At 48.5% G+C, this 26,605-nt stretch overlaps 1 protein-coding gene across 1 annotated transcript in view; it reads right to left on the bottom strand.

The window, feature by feature from the left end:
* The window catches only part of SLC9A6 (solute carrier family 9 member A6), a 91,593-nt gene that overhangs the window by 40,084 nt on the left and 24,904 nt on the right, over positions 1-26,605 (bottom strand). The gene's annotated exons all lie outside the window — the stretch shown is intronic.

Genomic DNA, 26,605 nt, shown 5'->3' with positions numbered 1-26,605 from the left:
ATTAAAAATGATCTCTACATGGCCAGAATAAATTTATAGAACAAAAAAATCAAAAACAAGTTTAACCATTGTAACAGGCCACAAACAGATTAGTGCAATAAAACCATTTTTTCCTGAGAAGACTGCTCATTCATAGCAGCAAGAATACACCACATGTTGTGACTTTTTCTGAGAGTGAATAGCACACAGGGAATTTTCTTGCAGTGAACACCCTCCCAACACCTTTTGTGTACTCACAAGGCGGAATTCAATAGTTTTGACCTTCTACGCGCCCGACAGGAACTATTAAATTGCTGCTGCTGTCGGGCGCGATCAGCTGCCGGCGCATCAATGGGCGAATAGTGACCTGTTTGGGCGCCCAAACCACACTTTTTGTGATCGCCCCCAGCACTTTGCTCGGAGGTAGCAGTTTTACGCAGCTAAACCCGACCTCTATGGGCGCTATCAACGCGAAAATGGGCATCAATTGAATAGCGCCCCGCAATCTCCTGTCACTTTAGATGGTAGATCGGGTACGCTAAAACAATGGAATACCGCCCACAGAATAATTTACTACATTAACAAGCGGTTTAGTTTATGTTCAGGAAGCGGCTAAAAACCCCAAAACAGCACAACAGTTCCAAGGAGTATGCAAATTAAATTTAGTGAATGACCAAACTCTAGGGATGGACATCGAAAGCCCAGCATCGAATGGCTGCCAGGCTTCCGAATTAAATCAAGTGATGCGAGTGGCGGCTAGCCATCGAATAAAAACATTAGACGGTATAGCAATTGATGGTTGTGTGTGCACATGGACAAACAGTCAGACTCCACTTCTGGCTTTTCACAGCCACATACAAGCCTGTCAGCCATCGGATGGGCATCGGAAAGCTGCTACAGATGACTGACAAACATCAAAAAGCCACAATTCCATGGAAAAAGTATTCCCGTCAGATCAGGAACATCAATGGTTGCTAACCATTGGATTCCGCTGTCCAGCCCTACCAAACTCCTATTGAAGAGCTCCTTTACTCCAAGGTGCCTCCGGGGATTCCTCTGTTGCCCTATAAATACCACTACATGTTTGTTGAACAACTTAAGGTTCATTAAAACATTCTGCAAAGGATATAGGGCCTGATTCAGAGCCGCTCGTAAGCGGCAGTACGCTCGTTCCGAGCGATGTTCGCACTTCTGAGCATGCATATGGTTTATAATACGCATGCGCGAACCAGTCAATGCGGCCGAAAATCATTTGTTCGCTATATAGCGAATGCCTGCTACTTTGAGTGACAGAATGAGGCGTATGTGGGTGGTAACAGGGGAAGGTGCTTGAAAACGGGGAGTGGAGATTCGAACGCAGGCGTGCTTAAAGGTCAAAACGTGCGTTTTAAGGGTGTGCATAATTAAAACAGCAGCGTCATTGACCACGTCACTGGGTTATTTTATAGCCAGAACTGCTCGCAAGATTGTGGTAGAAAAAACCAACCACAAGAATTGCGAGCAGTTCATACGCTGGTCGATGTACTCGATTAATCTAATAAATAGCGGACATGACGTAGGATGCGAGCGGCCAAGGAGGCGTTTTTTTCCAAAAAACGACCGCAAGTTTTGTTCGCTCGTTCAGACCTTGAGGCGTGAACAGACCGCAAAGAGCGGTTCATTTGAATAGCCACCCCTATTTTCTGGATGAGCGAGCGCTAATTGCGTCCGGCTCTGAATCAAGCCCATAGAGTGAGCCATGCATGGCTAGGATAGTAACAGAATATTTAACGCAATTGTTCTTCATGTGCTTACTGATTGGTGCAAAGAAATGACACCAGTACACATTGGTATGTGATCTTTGGGCCTGATTCAGACCCACTCGCGAGCGGCTGTCCGCTCGCAAGTGGGTCGATGTTATGGACTGAGCATGCGCACGACGGAGGGAGCTCCGTCGTGCGCATGCGCCAGACGCGACGAGCGAAGGAAAGTCCTTCGCTCGTTGTGTCCGATCAAAGGGGGCGTGCTGTCAATGTTGATTGACAGCACGCCCCCTTTGGTGGGCGTGCCGGGGGCGTGCCTCCCTGACAGGGGCGTTCCCACGGGAACGCCTCCCGTCAGAAGCCGGCCCACTGACATCACTAGTGATGTCAGTGGGAGTGATTTTGGCTCTGATAGAGCCAAAATCACTCCGGAGCTTGCGGTTGAAAACCTCAACCGCAGGCTCCGGCTCGCAAATTCGATGGTCGCGATGGTCTCGACCATCGCGACCATCACAATGCACGCTCGTATAGCCTGTGGGTGGTGACCCACAGCTATACGAGCGTCCAGAAGGACGCTCCATGAAAATGGAGGCCGGCCCTCATTCAGAGCGTGCGCTCTGCTCAGAGCGTACGGCTCTGAATGAGGGCCTTTATCTTCTATCTTCAAGAAACATCATATCATGAAAAAATATAAATATGTGTTTTCACTGGAAAAAAGCAGTTATATGAATATAAAATATGAATATGCCAGAACACTGAGCTGGAGAAGCCTGAGAGCAAATAAAAAATACTAACTTTGCAACCAATTCATTCCCTCGTATCAGTCCCTCACTCATATTGCATGACAGGCTAAGTTACAGGCATATTTTTACAGATATGTCCTTTCTTACTGTAGCTTCAGTTGTTCCTATAGTCCCTCACTGTGCACCAAGTTCTGCGCGATACGGCCGTGCTGAGTGTCTTTCTCACTCAAAATGTGCGCCTTATTTGCATAAATAACACAACTAGGAGCAACAAAACCACATTGCTAGCTTGCACTAATGAAATTGACATATGTACCTCTGTGTGCAACGAAGTCTGAATTTGTGTAAAAAAGGGCACTGATGTCCTGTTATTCTTCGTCTATGTATAAAATCAATTCCTGTGCCATTAAAGTCGCAGCCTAACGTCTCTAGTAAACGGTGAGTAGCTATTCCCCGCATCTCTGACGGAACGAAGACGCTAAATTGAAAAAAAAATATGGTGTGCTACTCCTCTCAAAGCATCTCAGTAGCGCCAGGGCTTCGTGCCATATGGTGTAGGGTTGGGTATAGGTTGCCGGCAGTCTGGATCCTGGCGGTCAGAATCCCAACGCCGGGATCCCGACCAGGTTAACATACAGACACTTGTTGGTCAGTATGCTAACCTTCCCCTTCTCCCTACCCTAACCCTCCCTTCCTGGTGCCTGAACATAAACGCATGCCCACCCCGCACCCTGAACCTAACACACTCCCCTTAGTGCCTAACCCTAACCCGCGATACTTACCTTCGGGATGCCGACAATCTGTATTCTGGAGCCGGGATCCCCACTGCTGTCGGGATTCTGGCGCTGGTATTTAGACAGTCGGCATCCCGTCAGCCGGGATGCTGACTACTTCCCGGATGGACAGCCAGTAAGTGAGGACACATCTGTATAATATGCTTTGCAAATTACAACAGTCAGACTCATGCTTCTGTATTTTCAGATGTGCAGCTATATGACTGGGGTTTCACTACAGGACAAGAGTTTAAGAGCAACAACTACAGGACATACTGTAAGAGGGAGGGCTGGAGGAGAATGGTATATGCAGTTAATTTGTGCAGTACGTATGATTAGATCAAACTGAGAATTATATGCTAGCAAGCTAGGTAAGAGTGAGTGTAAAATATGAAGTGCACCACCACACTTTTTTACATTCCAGTGCAGCTAGCATATGGTTTGTTCCAAAATTGCTCACTCCAAGTTTATATATATATATATATATATATATATATATATATATATATAAAAAAAAAAAAAAGTAGGTGTATGATGACATAGAGCAGGTAGAAATGTAAGTGCAACTGAGTGGCTAGAATCATTAACCCAATGTAGACAGGCAAAATTTACGTGCTTAGAATGTCTGTAACTTAAGCCATTTTCTGGGCAGAAAACAACAGTTTAGCTGCATACACACACAACGATTTTGTTACCAACGAATTTCTGAACGATTTTCTGTCAGATTTTTTAAAGTGTAATAAACGATTTTTTTCAACTACAAACGATATTTGCATATTAACTTAATGAAAATCATTGAGTTGACAAGTCTGACTGAACTACAAACTACAACGTGAACGCGCATGAACGATAATCGTTCATTTCACTCAGAAAGTGAACGATTTTTTCAAACGATTATCGTTAAATGATATCATTTTACGATAATCGTTCAAAAAACAGTTGTGTGTGTATGTAGCTTAAGTGATTATTTATGAGAATGGGTCTCATTTAGATAATGTTAAGCAATCTCTGTAAGCTCCAGCTAAGCCCGCTGAGCTATCAAATTCTACAACATAGATTATAAAACAAACGCACAGAAGACCTCCCTTGGTAACTCCGTAAGATAATGTGGTCCATATGCAAATCCCATAGATGGTGGCTCACAACATGCCAAATCCTGTCCTCTATGGCATCCAGCACTCTCCACTTCAGTGCATACTTGCCAGCTCTCCCTGATTACCCATTATGAAGAGGTCATATTGAAAAAAATAATACTATACTATAATAATTTATTTATTTAACACACACACACACACACAATTTTTTCCTGCCATACGTAGAATGCACTCACCGGGACTTCTCTTCAAGGTTTAAAAAGGAAAAAAAACTACTTTAAATGGTCACATCACAATTCAAGGTTTGTGAAAGGTCAATGTTTCGACCGCACAAACACGGTCTTCCTCAGGACACCACCAGTGAAGCACAGGACCTGTGCTTCATCTGTATGGATGTATTAGTCTATTTGAAACTTTTTCACCATTCAACCTGGGAGTGCCGCCTCTCTTTTTCCTTATTTTGTGGTGTTGCACAGTCATCCCCATGGCTACATGCAATTTTTGGAAAGTGTTTTCATCAACAAGTAGATCTTACTGACTGCTTTGGGGCATATTTACATTTGGATGTAATTCAATTTTATGACACGCCTCTCAGATGTAGCAGTACACGCCCACTTTACCGCCACGCACATAGGTGCTGCTTTTTCAATTATTTTGCAAAAGTAGGCAAGTATGCTTCACAGCTCTATCACTGAGGAAAGAATATACAGACACGGAGGGTGTACAATACCTATTAACTACAGTAGTATAGATTTCTGGTCTATACAGACGTCAACTGATAGCTTTCATGAAAATGTGAATCTTAACAGATAATATCACGCAGCAACTTTGCTGATTAAATTAATGAATGCTATATGGGTACTATAAAGCTATAGCCATAAAATGCTAAATCGGATGTACCAGAGGTTTAGCGCAACCCCTTTCCACCATGCTGATTTAACTTTGAATGGAGACCCCCCACTTAAGGTGCGTACGCACTAGAGGATATTTTGCACGATTTGCCCATTTTCGAAACACCTGAATGACAGAAGTGTAAAATATGTCCAAATCGTGAGTGTCCACTCACGATCACGATGCCGCAGCAGGCAAGATCTGCCAATCTCCTACACGATGCACTGGAAATCGTTAAAGACGCACGATAGGTCGCTGGTTAGATTGGACACTTTTTAGCACCATATTGTGTCCTGAAGTGCCGGGGACAGTTCAAGAGAAATCGCTCACGATATTGCATCGGGAGCACATAGTCTAGTGTGTACGCAATGCCTAACCCAAGGGAACGAAGGCTGGTCAGGAGTAAAAGACTCAACAGCATACATAGATGTTTGCCAAAGGGCCCAAACTCCACTAAATTTAAGTTGATATTTCCACTTATGATACATAAAATGTTAATGAGAGATAGTACCACTGACCAATACCACCCACGAGGGAAACGAGGCAGGATTGGAAGCCAATTGAATTGAAGGAATGCGCCAGGCCGAAACCAAAAAGACAAACACAGGGATCTAACAGGGAATCCGAATTCAGATGGCCTGTAGACATGTGACAACTTGATACCAAAAAGAGACAAAGGACCAGAGCAAATGCCAGAAACTAGTGAAGGGGCCTGCATATTTGGGACTGGTGTCCGAGGATAATTCCACAAAATCATGTCGACCAGGAGCCCAGTAGTAAATATAATGCTGAAACTGACGATACTTGGCATATGTCGGCCCAAAGCGACCCTAACAGAAAAACAAAATCTTCGTCTGTCAAGATACCCAGGTCGGTATCCCACTGAGATCTAAGGGAGCACAGCCCATTGGCCCCAAGCTGACACAAAAGATAGGGAGTATGTTTGAGAAATGGACTTCTGACTAGAGAGGGGGCGGCTAGCGAATGGACAGGAGATTCAGATACAACACAGGGACATAGCTACATTAGCAACCATAACACCCACATAAGCAGTCGAGCATAAGCAACCAAGTTTCAGGTGCCCTAGTGGTGAGTAAAAAGTAGATGAAAGTAAAATAGGGAGAAGCAAAAGAGTGTAGAGGGCCCTGCTCATAAGAGCTTACATTCTAAAAGGGAGGGGCAAACAGACGTGACACAGATGAGGTAGACGGGTAGGAAGGAGCATGTCGCAGCGAGTTAGAATGACAGCTGGAAGGCTTTGATGAAGTAGTGGGTCTTGAGAGCCCGTTTGAATGATTGTAGAGAGGTGGAAAGTCTAATGGGGAGAGGGAAAGAGTTCCAAAGTTGGGGAGCAGTGCGGGCAAAATCTTGGAGGCGGGAGTGAGAGGAAGTAATCAATTGGCATGAAAGGCGGCGTGCATTAATTGAACGAATAGGGTGGACAGGAGAGTGAAGGGAGATGAGATCAGAGATGTAAATGGGAGAAGATTGGGTGAGGGCTTTGTAAGCGAGCGTGAGAACCTTAAAGTGGGTTCTGAAAGGGAAGGGGAGCCAGTGGAGGGCTTGTAGGAGAGGGGAGGCAGATGTAGAGCGTTTGGAGAGGAAGATGAGCCGAGCAGCAGCATTGAGGATAGACTGGAGGGAAGAGAGATGGGAATTGGGAAGGCCAGATAGAAGGAGGTTACAGTAGTTCAATCTGGAGATGACCAGTGAGTGTATGAGGATTTTAGTAGCATCCTGGATGAGACAGGGTCTGATCTTGGAATATTTTTGAGATGGAAATGACAGGACTGCGAGAGGTTCTGGATATGTGGTTTGAAGGAGAGGGATGAGTCCAGGATAAGATAGTGCATTTTGGGGCTAGATGAGATAGTTGTGCCACCAATTGATAAAGAAATCGTGGGAAGTGAGGTTATGTGGGAAGACGATCAGCTCTGTCTTAGACATATTAAGTTTAAGAAATCGCTGGGATATCCAGGAAGAGATAGCAGAGAGACAGTTGGAGATACGAGTCAGAAGAGAGGGGCAGAGATCAGCATAGAGATGATAATGGAGGTCAAAAGAGCTTATTAGTTCACCTAGAGAGGACGTATAGAGGGAGAATAGGAGGGGTCCAAGAACAGAACCTTGGGGAACACCTACTGTAAGAGGCTGTGGAGGGGGGGAGTAGTCTTGAGAGGAAACAGAGAAGGATCGATCAGAGAGGTAGGAGGACAGCCAGGAGAGGGTGGTGTCACGTAGCCCAAGGGAGTGAAGGATTTGCAGCAGGAGAGGGTGGTCCACAGTGTTGAAAGCAGCAGAGAGATCAAGGAGAATGAGCAGAGAGTAGTGGCCTTTGTATTTTGCAGCAAGGTGGTCGTTGCTGACTTTCGTGAAAGCAGTTTCAGTGGAGTGTAGAGAACGGAAGCCAGACCTAAAAAGGTCAAGGAGGGAGTGGGAGGAAAGAAAAGCGGTAAGGCGGATGTAGGCAATATACTCAATGAGTTTGGAGGCAAAAGGGAGATGGTTCGGTAGTTAGAGAGAATGTTAGGATCAAGGGTAGGTTTTTAAGAATGGGGGAGACAAGGGCATGCTTGAATGCAGAAGGGACAGTGCCTGATGAGATGGAGAGGTTAAGGAGGTGGGCAAGATGGGAGCAGGCAGAAGGAGAGAGGTAGTGGAGGAGGCAGGAGGGGATAGGATCAGGGGGGAGAGGGGGGGACCGGATGAGGGCCATGACTTCCTCTCCAGATACAGGGGAGAAGGATGATAAGAGTTGGTAAAATGGATGGGGAGGGATGATCTGGGAAAAACGGAGGTGGAGAGCTGGGGGACTGGTTGGATATGATGTCCTGACGTATGGAATTAAGTTTAGATGTAAAGCAGGTAGCAAAGTCAAGGGCAGAGAGCAAGGAGGGGAGACGAGGAGGGGGTGAGCGGAGGAGGGAGTTGAAAGTGGTGAAGAGATGCTGTGGATTAGAGGACTGAGGAGATTAGGTCCTTGAAATATGACTGTTTAGAGAGTGAAAGGGCAGCACTGTAGGATGATAGCATAAATTTGAAATGGAGAAAATATGCTTTAGAGCATGATCTTCTCCACTGTCGCTCAGCGGTTCGTGAACACTTTTGCATGTATCTGGTGCATTTGGAATGCCAGGGTTGAGGAGTGGATCTGCAAGTGAGAGTAGTGATTGCTGGAGCTACAGAGTCCAGAGCAGAAGTAAGGGAAACATTGTATAAGGAAGCAGCTTGTTCAGGGCAGGAGAGAGAGAGGATAGGGGAGAGAAGTGAATCAAGCAGGGAGGAAAAGGAAACTGTGTCGATAGCCTCAATGTTACGCTTAGTGATGGTGGCTTTTGGAGGTAGAGGAGGGGAAGGAGAGAGGGACAGGTTAAAAATATGAGATATGGTAAGAACTTACCCTTGTTATCTCTATTTCTACGAAGTCCATAGGGTTCCACAGGATACCTTGGGGTATAGGTGTGACGTCAGTCGCTGGGCACCATAGAGTTAAGCTTTTCAGCCTCCCAGGATACACTAGGGTCCCCCCTCCTATACCCCGCCCCCGAGCCAAGGCACCTCAGTTAGTTATCAAGCCATAGGCCGGAGGAGGAGAAGGAAGAGAGAGAAAAAAGATCTGGACACATACAAGAATCACATTCTCACCAGAGGGAGACGGAAAACCGGTGACCAGAGCAAAGCCCATCTGCAGCACAGGTGCGACAGGGCGGGAGTCCTGTGGAACCCTATGGACTTCGTAGAAATAGAGATAACAAGGGTAAGTTCTTACCATATCTCATATTTTCTACTTCAGGGTCCATAGGGTATCCACAGGATACCTTGGGGATGTCCCAAAGCAGTATCCTTTAAGGGTGGGGACGCTCCTGTGCAGAAAGGAGAATCCGCCGCCCGAAGGAAGCATCCTGAGAGGCGAAGGTGTCAAACCTGTAATACCTCACGAAGGTATGGACAGAGGACCACGTAGCAGCCTTGCAGATCTGAACTGCCGAGGCACCACGTCGAGCTGCCCACAAAGGACCCACAGACCTAGTGGAATGAGCCTTCAGAGAAGGAGGGACCGGTAGGCCTTCATGAAGATAAGCTTCAGAAATAGCCATACGGATCAAGGCTGCCAAAGTTTGCTTTGAAGCAGGCCAACCCTTTTTACGGAAGCCATAGAGGACAAACAAAGCGTCCGACTTCCTAAACGAAGAAGTGCGGTCAACATAAGTCCTTAAGGCCCGCACAACATCCAAAGAGGCCTCACCAAGGGAAAGACCCGGTGAGTTAAAGGCCGGAACAACTATTTCCTCGTTAACATGAAACTGGGAAACAACTTTGGGAAGAAACTCGGGCCGAGTGCGGAGCACTGCCCTGTTCCCATGAAAAACCAAGAAAGGGGGTCTACAAGAAAGAGCCCCTAACTCAGAAACACGTCTGGCCGAAGCAATGGCCAGAAGGAAAACAGTCTTAGCTGTTAGCCATTTAAGATCCACTGAGCCCAGTGGTTCAAACGGCGGTCCTTGGAGAGCCCTCAGGACCACAGCCAAATCCCAAGGCGCCACAGGTGGAACAAAGGGCGGCTGAATGCGGAGAACACCCTGCATAAAGGTGCGCACATCCGGGATTGTAGCAATCCTACGGTGAAACCAGACAGATAGGGCCGAAACCTGTACCTTCAAAGAAGCAAGGCGAAGCCCATGATCTAGTCCCGCTTGCAGGAAGGCCACACGCGATGGTATATCCTCGCGGAAGACGGTTTCCGAGCTCGTAACATGGTATGCACCACAGAGCTGGAAAACCCCCGGGACCTCAGCATGGCCGTCTCAACAGCCACGCCGTCAAAGACAGCAGAGTCAGGTCCGGGTGAAGGCAAGGACCCTGAGACAGAAGGTCCGGTCGTAGCGGCAACCGCAGAGGACTGTCCACGGACAGACCCCGAAGGTCTGAGAACCAGTGCCGTCTGGGCCACGCGGGAGCTATCAACAGGAGCGTCCCTCCTTCCTGTTTGAATTTCCGGATTACCCGTGGAAGAAGGGAGACCGGAGGGAACAGGTATGCGAACCGGAACGTCCACCGGACGGACAGAGCATCCACCAGAGACGCCCCTTCGTCTCTTGTGCGAGACCCGTACACCGGCAACTTGTTGTTGTGCCGGGACGCCATGAGGTCGATTTCTGGAAGACCCCACCTGTCCACCAGTAGTTGAAAAACGTCCGGGTGCAGGGACCATTCCCCCGGATGAACGTCCTGGCGACTTAGAAAGTCCGCCTCCCAATTTAGCACTCCCGGGATGAAGACCGCTGATATGGCCGGAAGATTGCGCTCCGCCCAAACCAGGATCCGAGAGACCTCTACGAGAGCCGCCCGACTGCGAGTTCCTCCTTGCCTGTTTATGTAGGCCACGGTGGTAGCGTTGTCCGACTGGACCTGCACCGGGCGACCCTGGAGAAACCGCTGTGCCTGCTGGAGAGCATTGAAGACCGCACGGAGTTCCAAAATATTTATTGGAAGCTCCGCTTCTGTCGGCGTCCACCTGCCCTGGAACAAGTGTGGACCCGAAACTGCTCCCCAGCCCCGAAGACTGGCGTCCGTTGTCAACAGGACCCAATTTGGAACCCAGAACGGACGTCCCTTGTTGAGGTGGGTCGTCTGTAACCACCACGCAAGGGACAGGCGAACCTCCGGGGTGAGCACAATCGTCTGGAACTTCAGAGACTGAGGCAGCCCGTTCCACTTGGACAGGATCAGGTGCTGCAGAGGTCTGGAGTGAAACTGGGCGTATTCCACCATGTCGAACACCGACACCATGGAGCCCAGTAACCTCATCGCCGAGTGTAAGGACACCCGGCGGCTGTGCAGGCAACTGCGCACCCTTGACTGTAAAGCAGAGATCTTGTCCTCCGTCACGAAGATCCTTTGCTGTCCCGAGTCCAATAAGGCTCCAAGATGCAGAATCCTCCGAGACGGGATTAGAGTGGACTTCTGCCAGTTGATTAGCCAGCCGTGCCGTTGCAGCAGTGCAATGGTCAGGTCCAAGTGGCGTAACAGGAGCTCTGGAGATCCTGCCACCAATAACAGGTCGTCCAAATACGGCAACATGCGGACTCCCTGCAGCCGCAGAGAAGCCGCCATGACCGCCATCACCTTGGTGAAAACACGTGGTGCTGTTGCCAGGCCAAAAGGTAACGCCCGAAACTGGAAGTGGTCGCTGCGGATTGCAAACCTGAGGAACTGTTGATGGCGCAAAAGAATAGGGACAAGCAGGTAAGCGTCCTGTATGTCCAATGACACCAAGAAGTCCCCAGGTTCCAGCGCCAGAATGATGGACCGTAGGGTCTCCATCCGAAACTTCGGGACCCGCAAAGACTTGTTGAGTGCTTTGAGGTTGAGAATCGGACGATATGACCCATTGGGTTTCTGTACCAAAAATAGATTTGAATAGAAACCCTGGCCCCTCTGGGAGAATGGAACAGGCACTATAACTCCAGCCTGGAGCATAGTGTGCAATACCTTCCGCAGCTCCGTAGCCTTGTTCCGGTCTGATGGTAGACCCGTGGTGAAGAAGCGAGCCGGGGGTCTGTGCGGGAAGGAGAGGGCGTATCCGTGGGAAACCACCTCCAGAACCCAAGTGTCTGTCGTAGTGGTCGACCAACACTGGGCGAACTGTAGCAGGCGGCCTCCCACCCTGGGATCCCCCAAAGGGAGGCCCGGACCGTCAGGCCGCAGGCTTGTCATCTGGCTTGGGGGCCGGACGTCTGGTACTCCATGCCTGCTTCCGGGGCTTGACCGATTTCTTAGGGCCAGCCTGTCGAGGAAACGACTGTGGTTTGGGCCTGCCCTGGGCCCTAGATGACCGAAAGGACGATGGTCCAGAACCAGAAGGAGCAGCGGCCGACGGGAGACAAGCAGATTTGGCTGCCGCCAGCGTGGCCACAATCTTATCCAGATCCGGACCGAAGAGAACTTCTCCGGTAAACAGCAACGCTTCCAGACCTTTCTTGGAATCTGCGTCCGCCTTCCAGGATCGCAGCCACAAGGTGCGACGAGCAGCTACCGCTGCTGAAGAAATTCTAGACACCAGAGTACTAATGTCTAGAGCCGCCTCGTTGATGTAGGTGGCCGAATCACGGAGATTGCCAATCAACTCCGCCTGTTCGGCCGGACAGTCGGATTCAAAAGAAGCCTCTAATGAATCCGCCCAGCGCTCCATCGCTCTGGCAACCCAGCAAATGGCCATAGCCGGCCGTGCTGCCCCCCCTGCAAGGGAATAAGCGGACTTCAGGCAGATTTCTACCTTGCGGTCCGTAGCATCCTTAAGGGAGGACATGGATGGCATCGGCAATGTGGCACTACGGACAAGACGGGTCACGTGAGAATCCACCTGTGGAGGGGATTCCCACTTAGTAAAATAATTATCCGCGAACGGATAAGCCACCGCCAGGCGTCTCTGCGGCTGGTATCTTTTGCCAGGTTGTTTCCACGCCTCCTCTAAATGGTCCACCAACTGACCCGAAAGAGGAAAGACTGTGGCATCGCCCTTCACATCTTTGAAAAAGGCATACTTAGATTTAGCCGCTGGGGGAACTTCGTCCTCAATCACCAAGGCTGTGTGGACCGCCCGAATAAGGCCAGGAATATATACTCTGGACTTAGCATCAGCGTCCTTAGTATGGAGAGGTTCCTGATCGTAAGGATCCAGAATCTCCCCATCATCAGACGTCCCTTCGTCATCCTCATAAGGAGCGGACAGAGACGCCACCGGCCTTTTATGAGGCCGCATCACAGACTCCCCTTGCAACACATCCGACAAGTGCTGTACAGAACTCGTCAGGGAGTTAACCCACGCTGGCTCCTGAGAACCCGGGAGCGGGGAAATAGGGAGACTGTGGGGTACCACCAATTGTCGTGGGAACCCCTGCATGGGTGACGACACCACAGACTGCTGGGACAAACCCATCGGAGTAAACGCGGGCTCCGGAGCTAACTGGCCCACTAAAGCTGTTAACGCCTGAGCGAAACAAGCCCAGGGCGGCTCCTGTACCGGTGCTGTAACCGTAATAGGCCGCGCCATGGACAAACACTGCCGGCAAAGGCCCTCCGCGCTACCCTCCCCCTCCGCTAACGGTACTTTGCACGTGGTACACTGTAGCCGGAGGGAAAAATCACTTTCAGACATGATGGCACCACGTATGTGACCTCTCTCACCAATTAAGTATTAAATAGGCGAGAGACCACCCTGCAGCACCGCACCGCAAGGGCTTTAGCAGAAAGAACAGGGACAGTAATAAAGCTGACAGTTTAGAGAAGAAAAGTTACAGGCAGCGCTAGCACAGTCACATACAATGCAGAGAAATAATAATTCCTGCACTAACAGCGCTGATCACTCAACTACACAGACACAGGGCCTGGTAGGACACAGCGCTGCATACACAGACCTGAGCCACAGAGGAGGAGAGGTATGCGGGGGGACCCAGACCACGATGCTTCCGTCCAGCGCTTCCAGCAGCGTTCACCATGCGTTCTGGAGAAGATGGCCGCCGAGGAGCAGAGAGGAGGCTGGCCTGGGGGAGGAGCTCTGCCACAGGACCAGTCGGCAGCATGCAGAGAGGGCTGTGTGCAGCGGGGGAGGCGCCGGCTGTGAGACGGGGAAGGCGCGCTCCCCTGGCATGCATTTAACCCCTGGGACGCCGCAGCGCTACCGCTCTGCTGCAGTCCGCTGTCCCAGGGGGTAGTGGAAAGCGCAGGTTGGTCGCCTGGCTCCACGCTGCAGCCAGTCCCCAGGGAGCCCCCTGCCTGGGGACTTAGGACCATGTGACCAGCGGGGACCCACCGCGGGACCCCGCTGCTTACCTTTGTCCCCCTTGGATCCGGCCATGGTCCGGAACATCTGGGGTCACCGCTAGCTGTGACCCCAGATGCTCACCAGCATCCCCGGATCGGTACCGGCGTTCTGGTACCGGCGGGGGTGTAGGGAAGACAGCATGGACGTCAGGACTGACTGTCCATGCTGTACATCCAGATGTGCAGCCACAGCTGCACTGAAGAAAGCTTCAGGGGCTCTTCTAGCCCCCAATCCGACAGGTGCACCCGACGCCGGCCGGGCACCAAACTAAACTGAGGTGCCTTGGCTCGGGGGCGGGGTATAGGAGGGGGACCCTAGTGCATCCTGGGAGGCTGAAAAGCTTAACTCTATGGTGCCCAGCGACTGACGTCACACCTATACCCCAAGGTATCCTGTGGATACCCTATGGACCCTGAAGTAGAAAGAGAGAAGGTGATGGTCAGAAAGGGGGAATGGGGAAATGGAGTAATCAGAAATATCGCAACGGTAAGTGAATACCAGCTCAAGCAAATGCCCACTCACATGCAAGGGTGAAGAGGTCCTTTGGGAGAGGCCAAATGAAGATGTGAGGAGTTTGGAGGCAGAGGATTCTATGGGGACATCATTTGGAATATTGAAGTCACCTAGGATAATGGAGGGAAGGTCAGAGGAGAGAAAGTGAGGGAGTCAGGAAGCAAAGTTGTCAAGGAACTTGGAGGGAGGGCCAGAGGGATGGTAAATGACAGCTACTCGGAGGTGTACTGGTTGGAAGAGGCATATAGCATGAACTTCAAATGTAGAGAATGTAAGGGAGGGTTCAGAGGGTATGGGTTGGTATGAGTAACCGGGGGATAGAAGGACCCCAACACCACTACCATGACGACCCCCAGGGCGTGGGGTGTGAGAGAAGGTGAGACCCCCAGAGGAGAGATCTGCAGGAGAAGTGGTGTCAGAGGGTAAAATTCAGGTTTCAGTAATGGCTAGGAGATTCGGGGAGTTGGAGATGAAAAGGTCAAGGGTGGGGACCAGTTTATTAGAGACTGTCCTGGCATTCCAAAAAACAAATGAGGGGGAAGGCCAAAATTGGAGGAAAGGTAAATTACGTGACTTTTTATCTATTACCAACATGAATGGATGTTTATATGCCAACTGAAATTAACATTACATGTACTATTCATAAAGATTATCGATACAGATCCCACACCTATGTTCTAACTGGGGCAATAAAGATTTGTTATCATTACTGATGAGAAACAACTAATGTTAGTTAGTTCTCTGATGGGAAAAAAACAAAACGAACAACAATACTTAAAACAAGTCGATTGGAACAGATAGCAATAAGTCTGCTACAGTACATGAAATAAGAACCCATTCACCATGGTAGTGGGAACTACAATTGTAACAATAATATTTTGCTGTTACGCTGGGCACACACATATTCAACTAATCGGGCCGATCAACAGATATCGGCTGATTGACCCAATTATTGCAAAGGTGAGTATGCAGGAGCATCAGCCAATAAACGGCTTCAACTGCTCCTGCGACGCTCGGTTCAGGAGGTTGCATATTATGAACTGCTCAAAAATTAAGATGCCCGACCTCCCGATCCCATTAAAGAAAGTACACACTGAGTTAAAAATAATTCAATGTTTACAGGGTACACACTGATCAAATAATCGCTCCGAGGATCGGAGAGTTTCTCTCATCTGCAGAACAATTTTCACAGTGTGTACCAGACTTGATATTTGCACACTTTTATCAAATAAACGTAATCTGACATGTTGTAAAAATGGGATTTTGGTACCTACCAGTAAATCCTTTTCTCTGATTCCACAGGGGACACTGGAGGTGCATACGCTGGGGTATAGAGGCGTGGATAGCTGGAGCTGGCACTTTAAAATTTAGAAGTGTGAAGCTCCTCCCCTTCTATGCCCCACCAGCCCTCAGTTTAGAAAATAAAGACCGAGAGGAGGTGGAGAACAAGCGGAGTGAAAAGGAGAGAAGAACACACAATAACTGAATCATACAACATCCGGAACAAACCAAACAGGCAGGCATAGAGCGCAGAGGTGGGCATCCAGTGTCCCCTGTGGAATCAGAGAAAAGGATTAACTGGTAGGTACCAAAATCCCATTTTCTCTTTCATCCACTTGGGGACACTGGAGGTGCTTACGCTGGGGACGTCCCAAAGTTATCCCCACGGGCGGGAGTGCTCTGTGGCACCTGCAAAACAAGGCGGCCAAAACGAGACGGCGAAGAGGCAGACGTATCAAATTTGTAAAACTTGACAAACGTGTGAACTGAAGACCAAGTGGCCGCACGGCACAATTGTGACGTGGAGGCTCCTCTACCGGCCGCCCATGACGCACCCACAGAACGTGTGGAATGAGCCGAAATTGACGATAGCACTAACATAAGCTTGATGAATAGTCAGCTGGATCCAACGTGCTAAAGTCTGCTTAGACGCTGGCCAACCCCTCCAAACCGCATCATAAAGGACAAAAAGCGACTCAGACTTAGGAAGGGAAGCAGTCCTGTCAACATAGATGCGGAGAGCCCTAACCACATCCAAGGTAGAAGAACCAGAGTCCTCCACCAACGATGGTACCACAATAGGCTGATTGATATGGAAAGCCGACACGACCTTAGGAAGGAAGGCGGCTATCGTCCGGAGTTCCGCCCTATCCGCATGAAACACTAGGTAAGGAGGTTTATAGGAAAGAGCCCCCAATTCGGAAACCCTGCGAGCCGAAGCGAGAGCCAGGAGGATGACAGTCTTCCAAGATAGGTACTTAAGATCAACCTCCTCCAAAGGTTCAAACATGGGCGACTGAAGGAACAGAAGAACTAGATTAAGGTCCCAGGGATCAATTGCATGTACAAAAGGAGGTTGCACGCGCAAGACCCCTTGAAGAAATGTCTGCACCTCAGGAATGAGGGCCAATTTCCTTTGAAAGAAAATGGAAAGGGCAGAAACCTGTACCTTTAAGGTTCCCAGACGAAGGCTAGAATCCAGACCCGTCTGAAGGAAAAGCAGAAACCTGGATAAGCGAAAGGTCCTAGACGGAAGATCCCAACTGGAACACCATGAGATATAAGCACGCCAGATGCGGTGATAATGCGCAGCCGAAACTGGCTTCCTGGCGCGTAGCATGGTGGGAATAACCGCGTCTGGGATACCTCTACGTCTTAGGATATCGGTTTCAAGAGCCACCCCGTTAAACGTAGCTGCGCTAAGTTGGGGTGTATGAAAGGGCCCTGCTGTAGAAGATCCGGGCGCAGAGGAAGGGGCCACGGATCGTCTGATAATAGAGACCGAAGGTCCGAGAACCAACTTCTCCGAGGCCAGTTCGGGACCACAAGAATTACCGAGGCTGACTCCTGTTTTATTCTTTTTAGAAGACGAGGAAGAAGTGGAATCGGAGGAAAAAGGTAAACAAAGTCGTAGGTCCACGGACTTGTCAGAGCATCTACTGTTTCCGCCTGCGGATCTCGAGTTCTTGACACGTATACTGGAAGCTGATGATTCAATCGTGACACCATGAGATCCACCTGAGGACATCCCCATCAACGTAACAGCGCGTTGAACACGTCTGGATGAAGCTTCCATTCCCTGGGATGGACATCCTGTCGATTTAGGTAATCTGCTTCCCAGTTGTTCACACCCGGAATGAATACCGCTGACAGGATTATTGACTGATTCTCGGTCCACCGGAGGACCAGAGTTACCTCTCGCATAGCCATGTAAGCGACAGCCGTGCCGTTGTCAAACTGAACTCTTACCGGACGAGCCTTTAGCAACTCTGTTGTCTCTATCAGAGCATTGTAAATCGCTTTGAGTTCCAACACATTTATGGGCCACTTCTGTTCTAGAGGGGACCATCGACCCTGAAAGTGATAATCGAGGACTACTGCGCCCCATCCTCGAAGGCTGGCATCCGTGGTTATGATGATCCAGTCCCACATTCCGAATTGTTTTCCCGCTAACAAATTGCTGGATTGTGTCCACCAAAGAAGGGCTACTCTGGTAACCGGGCTCAGACGGATCTGTCGATGTAGGAACAGATGAGACCCTGACCCCTGTGCTAACAGGTCCAGCTGAAACACCCTGGAGTGGAACCGGCCGTACTGTAGTGCCTCGAAAGCAGCTACCATTTTCCCCAAGAGGCGCAGACAAAGAAGCATTGACACCGTCTTTGTTTTGAGGACCAGCTGAACTAGCACTCGGATATCCTTGGCCTTGTCTGTTGGAAGAAAAATCCTCTGAGATTTCGTATCCAATATCATGCCCAGAAATAGAAGTTTCTGGGACGGATTAAGATTCGACTTCTTGAAGTTGATTATCCAACCATGTTGGATTAGAATGTGATATGTCAGTAAGGCATGATCTGATAGAAGAGGCACCGATGGAGCCTTGAGTAACAGATCGTCCAAATAAGGTATTATGGGCCTGATTCAGAGCCGCTCGTTCCTACCGATGTTCGCACAACTGCGCATGCGTACAGATTTTAATACGCATGCGCGAACCAGTCAGTGCGGCCGAAAATCGTGTGCTCGCTAAATAGCGAATGCCTGCTATTTTGAGTGACAGAATGAGGCGTTTGTGGGTGGTAACAGGGGAAAGTGCTTGAAAATGGGGAGTGGAGATCCAAACGCAGGCGTGCCAAACGGTCAAAACGGGCGTTTTAAGGGTGTGCATAATTAACAAAGCAGCGTCATCGACCACGTCAGTTGGTTGTTTTATAGTCAGAACTGCTCGCATGATTGTGGTAGGAAAAATCAACCACAAGAATAGCGAGCAGTACATACGCCGTCCGATGTACTCGATTAATCTAATAAATAGCGGACATGACGTATGATGCGAGCGGCCAGGGGGCGTTTTTTTCAACATTACGTTCGCATGTTTTGTTCGCTCGTTCATACATGGAGGCATGAACAGACCGCAAAGAGCGAACGGTTCATTTAAATAGCCAGCCCCTTTTTCTGAACGAGCGAGCGCAAATAGCGTCCGGCTCTGAATCAGGCCCTATGTTCACTCCTGATGACCGAAGGAGAGCGATCATGACTGACATGAGTTTGGTGAAGATGCGGGGAGCCGAGGATAACCCGAACGACAATGCCCGAAATTGATAATGATCCTTCAAAATGGCAAAACGCAGAAAAGCCTGGTATGGTTCCCAAATGGGAACATAGAGATATGCGTCCTTGATATCCAGGGATAATAGGAACTCCCCTGGTAATAGCTCGCTATTACTGACTTTAGAGACTCCATCTTGAAACGATACATCTTCAGATACCTGTTCAAAGACTTTAGGTTTAAGGTGGGCCTGACCGAGCCATCCGGCTTGGGTACTACAAACAGGTTTGAGTAAAACCCCATACCTCGTTGAAGTTCCGGAACTGGAACTATCACAGAAGATACTACTAGAGACTGGATAGCCTCCTGTAGAACCTTGGCTCTTTCTGCCTGTATTGGCAGACTTGTAGTGAAGAACCGAGGTGGAGGGGAGAATCGAAATCTATTCGGTACCCCAGGGTAATTAGTCTTCGGATGCATGGTTCTGTAGAAGTCTGGTTCCAAACTTGCTGAAATCTTTGCAGGCGGCCACCCACTGCAGATGGTCCCAGGTGGGACGGAAGACCGTCATGCCACTTGTTTTTCAGCTGGTTTAGGCTCTGGTCTACGAGCAACCGTGTGTGGACGACCTCTACCTCTGCCACCTCTTGGTTGCGTGGGCGCACCTCTGGTCCTACCACGAAAGGAATGTGGCGCCCGAAAGGAATTAAACGAAGGTCCAGTGTAAAATCTTCTGGGAGCCGCTGCAGTTGACGGGAGGAAGGAAGACTTCCCCCTGTGGCTTGGGATATCCATTTGTCTAATTCCGGCCCGAACAGCATGTCGCCAGAGAATGGTAGACTTTCCACCGCACGCTTGGATTCTGCGTCAGCTTGCCAAGCGCGTAGCCAGAGGGCTCTGCGGGCTGAAATCGCCGAAGCAGATATGCGAGCACTAATTTGACTGATATCCTTTGAAGCTTCTCCCATGTAAACTGCAGATTCACGGATGTGTTCTGCTAGTAGACTTAACTCTGCTCTGGAATTACCTGAGTCTAATCCTGTAATCAATTGTTCGGCCCAGGAAACCACCACCTTGTTAACCCAAGCGGTAACAAGTGTGGGCCTGAGTTGAGCACCTGCTGCTGTATAAATAGATCTTAGCGTTGTCTCCAACTTACGATCCGACGGATCTTTTAGAACTGTAGCTCCCAGTACTGGGAGTGCTGTTTTCTTTGAGAGACGGTAGACAGACGCATCTACTGGAGGAGGGGTTTCCCACTTCTCCATCATGGATGAAGGAAAAGGGTAACTAGATGAAAACCAGCGCGGAATCTGGAACCTCTTATCCGGCTGTTTCCAAGCTACCGAGAGCTGTTGCTGAAGTTGCTGCGACAACGGAAAAACTGCAGAGCTCTTCGGTTGTTCGTTAAATAATTCAAACTCCTGTGATGGAGGAATTATATCCTCAGGTAAATTAGAGTCTTTCTGACCGCCAAATTTAAAGATTCCACCCTGAGAGAGGTGGACTCTAACTCCTGAGGGGTGTCGTCCTGTAACGCAACCTCCAATTCCCCTTCTTCGGTATCCTCCACAGTAAGGAATTCTTCCTCCGACTCCTCTGACTGGAGAACAGTCGTCAGAGTATGCTTCTGTGTCGGTCTCTGGTAGGAAGTGGAGGGTGCGGATGCCGCTGTGCCCATAACCTGTACCAAGGTGTCTAGAGACTTAGTTAGCCCCGCCACCCAGGAAGGTTGAGACTTACGTGCCTCAGCTAACTCCGACGCCATGTCTGACATAATTCCTACCGTGCTAGTGGCCCATGGAGGAGCAACTGAGTCAGGAATAGCCATCGGTGGATCAATTGTTATACAAGCATCACATAACGTGGACCCAGCGGCATGGATAGTTTGTAGAACAGACAAACATCTTTTGAGCCGCTTTTGTTTTGTTTGACATGGATAAACAAAAGTCACCCAGACACAATAAACACAGTAGTGATTAGAAATAAAACAGAAGGCTGGTTGGGACACAGAGGAAGAGGTACCCCCCTCCCACAGATTAGATTCCCTGCACTGACACCCCAGTGTTACTCACAGCCTTTTGCCAGGGATGTAGACAGGAGAATCAGCCTTCTGCATGTGCCTGCACAGTACCTGTAGTGGAGAGATGCAGGCAAGTAACATGTTAAACGCGGCTCCACGCTGCTCTAACAGCCACTGCCGCGTTAGACAGGGAGCCTGCGCTATTAGGCTCCGACCCCTTTCTCAAGTCCGAGGTACTGTAAAATGGCCACCACGCTGCAGTCATCACCTCCCCCCTGCGCTAGCCCCGCTGAGAAGGAGTCGCGCTCATCAGCGGGGAGATGCATAAATCATTGAGCAGCGATTATAGCGCTCTCTGAAGTCAGCGCTGGCGGCGGGGCAGGAGTCGGGGAAAGTGCAAGTGATCTTTACTCACTGCGCTCCCCTGGATGGCTCTTCTGAACAGCACTTCTCCTCCCTGCTTCCTGGAGGCAGTCTGTGCTGTGTGTGTGTGTGCGGCATTAAGGAGCTGTCAGATGCTTTTGGTGAAGCACTGCACACTCCTTCCTGTAACCCAGGAGGTTAACAGGGTGCCAGTAACCCGGACCTCACTTTAGAGAGGTGGCGAAGGGTACTTGAAAAATAATGTAAAAGATGTTTTAAATAATAAAACAAAAAATAAATAATAATGTTAAATAAAAGAAATAAATTAGATGAGATGCTGGAGCACAGCAAATTGTGACCAGCTCCGATGGCACATTTTCTAAACTGAGGGCTGGTGGGGCATAGAGGGGAGGAGCTTCACACTTCTAAATTTTAAAGTGCCAGCTCCAGCTATCCACGCCTCTATACCCCAGCGTAAGCACCTCCAGTGTCCCCTAGTGGATGAAAGAGAAATCTCATCGTATGGTCTATTGCAGGGGTTCTCAAACTCGGTCCTCAGGACCCCACACAGGTCACGTTTTCCAGGTCACCCAGCAGGTGCACAGGTGTATTCATTACTCACTGACACATTTTAAAAGATCCACAGGTGGAGCTAATTATTTCACTTGCAATTCTGTGAGGAGACCTGGAAAACATGCACTGTTTGGGGTCCTGAGGACCGAGTTTGAGAACCTGTGGTCTATTGCCTTCTCCTGCTTTTTCTATTTCTTTTCTTTTTTATTTATTCATCTCTGTTTTTATGTATGACCTTAGGGCCACTTGCTCGAATTACTCATATCTTCCCCAAAGCACCACCTAACAAACTGTGTGGAGAATAAACACAAAATTGCTCACCCATGACAAATCTGTTCCTGGGGCATGATCAAAAATGTACTCCCTGTAAACAGCTATTACTCTGGTGCTAGAAAGTTTGTGATCCCTTTAGAATGTTGTAAATTTCTGCATCAACATGACCTGAAATATATTCAGAACAGTATAAAATAACACACAGAAGGATATTCTGGGTCATTCATTTATTTGGCAAAATGATCCAACATTAAATTTGATGGAAGAAGCATGAGTATCACAATCCCGGTCAGACTCACAGATACAGCAATCTGGATCAGCTGGTCGTGACGCCGGCGCACCTCGGTTCCTTACCAAAATACATGATTCTTCTGCCACCACGCAAGTTTTACCTCGGGAGTCTTGCGATCTCTGAACAAATTATTAATAAATCAACTTCGGTAACACATAGGTATGTAGCATGGGCCTCGCAAGCTCACAAGTTTAATAAGAATCACTGAGAATATGATATATTAAATGTGTTTAATCCAAAAAATATTTCCAAGGGAATCAGTATGATTTACCGCCGGACGAAGCCCGGCAGGGGTGGAGATCCCGACTGCTAATTTAGATAAGTACCACTAACCTAATTCCCTACCCTAACCATCCTTTAGGGGTGCCTAACCCTAACCTTCCCCCCCCCGAGTGCCTAACCCCCCTCTAAGTGCCTAAACCCAATCCCCTTCCCCACAGCCTAAACTGGTCTCCCGGGGGGTGGGGGGGGGTGCCTAACCCTAGCCCCCCCTTCCCCTAGCTTAACCCTATACCTCCCAGGGGGCTGCCTAACCCTAATTTCCCCCCCCGGGAGCCCCTAACCCTCCACCACCCGCAGTTGTCCGCACCCGGCTTACCTTCGATCGGGGTGCCGGACGTCGGGCTCCCGATGTAGGTATAATGACAAGCGTCGGGATTTCGAAGCCTGTCATTAGACCCTTGCCGGGATTAGACAGTCGGGATGCCAGATGGTCGGCATTTAGATAGTCGGCATCCTGACTGCATACCATTTCCAAGGCTTAGTTACAAAAATACTAATAAAAATGACACAGATTATATATGCAAATAATTTCTGAAGATTAAAACAAAAAAAACAAAAAAAGGGAGAAATCAGAGAATACGAAGTTACAAATAAGACCTAAATGTCTTTTAGTTTCAGGTGCATCTCAGCCTCAGAAGGCAGCTCCCGGAAATGGACATTGAATGCTGGATGGCATTTCTTTTTATAGATCTCTAATTCTATGTTCCTAATTAAACAGGTTCTCCCTATCACGTCAGCAGGGTTTGAGATCAATAGAGGGCCTCTGTGATTTCCAATACAGGGTTACCTGGCCAAACCAACAGGGTCCCTGCTATAAAGATGTGCAACTACATAACTCCCTCTTCAACGACCCCAAATAAACACAACAGTCCTTATCTCAGTTTCTATAGCACAACACAGAGGTATACAGGCAGAGGAGTAGCATGGAACCATGGTGCTCGGAGAAAGTGCATATAGCTCCCCCTCCATGTACTGAACTGTGGGTTTGATTGAGCAAGGTACGCACAGGAGAACGCTCGCACACCCGTCCGCTGCGAGGATATGCTAATCAATGCATACACAAGGAGACCACAGCACAAGATGCAGACGCCCAGCCCTATATTAAGCCGCCCATCTCCCTTTACTCAAATCCTGATCAGTACGCAAGATAGCGTAAACATCGGTAACATCGAGGATCATCAACCACATTTGCATAATTGTGGTTGACCAAACCTCACGCAGGATCTTGGGAACTTCTCATCACTGCGTACATTGCCGCACTGGCTTAATTATGGACGTCCCTAAAACGGCGTCCCACCGCACAGGCACGCCTGCGCTCACCCGACCGCCCCCCGTCACCACCCACAAACGGCACTTCCTGTCAATCAATTTCAGGAGGGGTCTGCATACACGCTGCGTGTAGTCTGCATACACTTACCCGGTCGCACTGGCTATTTCGCGCATACGCAGGACGAAAACATCGGCCGAGAGCGTGCATTCTCTCACTTGCGTTCCTTGCTGAATCAGCCCTGTGCCAGTGGGGCATGGCCAGCCTGCGGGGGAATACAGAAGTGAAGAGAAAAACAGTAAACAGTGGCAGTTTTATGCTCGGCAATGAGATCCCATTGGGGGAATAGAATGCTTCGGTGAGGCACTGTCTGACATTAAGGGGTAGCTTATTAGCACGGCTTTAATTATGTATAGCACCTACGATCTGACTTTTATCTCCTTTGAATTATTGTTATTAGTCAAAAGAGGAGATTGTATTATATATTCTGATCATTTAACTTAAATTGGCAGAATACATGTGCTAAAGTGAAATTCCACAGGGTGCACAGCCTATTACTGCAATTACTGCCCCAAGCAGCTGTCACTGGAGTGGGAACACCTATGAGAAGCTCCCTTCTCAGCTATGCTCCTACTTCACAAATATACATTGCACCTATAATGTGAGTGCTACTACTACCCATGTTCTGTCTACCACCATTATTATTATTTAAGGTTTCCTAATATTTTTTAAAAGACCTTTCAAATAACACTGTGTGGCCATGTCTGGGAACACCTCCATTACTTCACATAGCAAAGCAGTGACTCTTTTAATCTCATACCTTATAATTGAAGTTTCGGACTTTACCTCAGATGTGTCACTTTTAAGTCCATTGAAGCACAATGAATGAAGACATTGAGGAGAGGAGGGTAACAAAGAGGAGAGGGTTGAGGAAAGTTCCAATCGGAGAGGGGTGGTGACAGTAGCCAATAAGAAAGAGAGGGGAGGGACAAAGTAGATCAGAGAGGGGTGGTGACAGAAGCCAATAAGAAAGGAGTGGACAGGGGCAAAGAGCCGATCACAGGAGGGTCAGAGGGGAGGGAATTAAAGTGGTGAGAAGTGAATGTAATCAATCTGACACAAAAGGGGAGGTGACAGAAGACGATCACAGAGGAGGGGGGGGGCTTGAGGGGAGGCAATCTGGGCAGCTTGAGGGAGCGTGAAATGTAGAAACTGATCTCAGATCTGTAACTTATTTAGGACATTAGCGCAGACAAACCGAGATAAAACTAACAGGCGGCCGTCATACTGTGCAGCGCCCTATGAATTCCGGAATCCTGGATGGTGCCCTCTATCCATTTTGGTGCCCGGAGCTCATGCTCCACCGGAACCACCCTCGCTACACCCCTGCATACAGGATCATTTAGAAGTAGAGTACTGGACTGTGCTTTTAAAAAGAGGTCTGGTTTTAGGATTTACACTCTAGCGCACTCGGATTCCAGGGGTCATAAAAGGGAGAGGGTTAGTTCTCCACACATGACCTCACACTGAGGTATATTCATTATTTTCGTTACCCGAGAGCCATTTACTCGATTTACAATTCACTTTCTGCTAATCCCAGTCCTTCCTGACATGCACACCGAATAGCAATTGACAAACCATGTTTATAAACATCATACAGAATAAACCGTAACATGTTACGCATTTTGGGAATATCATATATTGGGAGACCCTATTCGCTACAATGAGCCTCTAGTAATCAGTAACTGGTTGTTGAGTATCAATGACTACAATCAAACATTTACTGTAATTGCTGAACAATAATGCACATCGCCTTTGAGTAAATTTGGCTCATTTCTCCTAACAGAACTGTATCTCATGGATGTTGATGGGCTCTTTTTGCTTTTTTTAATTCAATAATTTTTTACTGATTTTAAAAGTAACCTACATTATACTAACATACTACAATACACCAAATATATTGTGGCAGACATGAAGAAACAAATGACAAACAATATATAATGGCATTGTATGAAAATGACTAACATTATATATAAAAACAGTAAATATAATATAGTCCAAATCATATGAGTAGAAGCTAATAGGAGCCCGAAGGTGCCTTTCGGGCCCATATAACCAGATAAGAGTACACAAACAAACAAAAAATACCCCCCCACTTCTGGCTATATCAATTGCAAAGCCAAAACATCAAATTATCACATCTGCCCAGATATCACAACCACATAAGAAAAAAAGAAATAAAAAGAACCCATAAAACAAACCTCCCAATAATCCCCACCCTATATGACGTAACCCCAACCTAGGCATACCTGGATGCCTAACTCTCCCCCCAATTCTATACTAAACTACCTAAAAACCACCCTACCAGCCACACAAGTACAGGATAACAAAAACCCATGTAACTGATGAGAGCAATAGACTAAGGGCCTG

The sequence above is a fragment of the Taudactylus pleione genome, unplaced genomic scaffold (genome assembly GCF_031769625.1).
Source record: "Taudactylus pleione unplaced genomic scaffold, aTauple2 ptg000064l, whole genome shotgun sequence".
In the NCBI taxonomy this organism is placed as follows: domain Eukaryota; kingdom Metazoa; phylum Chordata; class Amphibia; order Anura; family Myobatrachidae; genus Taudactylus; species Taudactylus pleione.
This window is presented reverse-complemented; position numbering and strand designations above follow the sequence as displayed.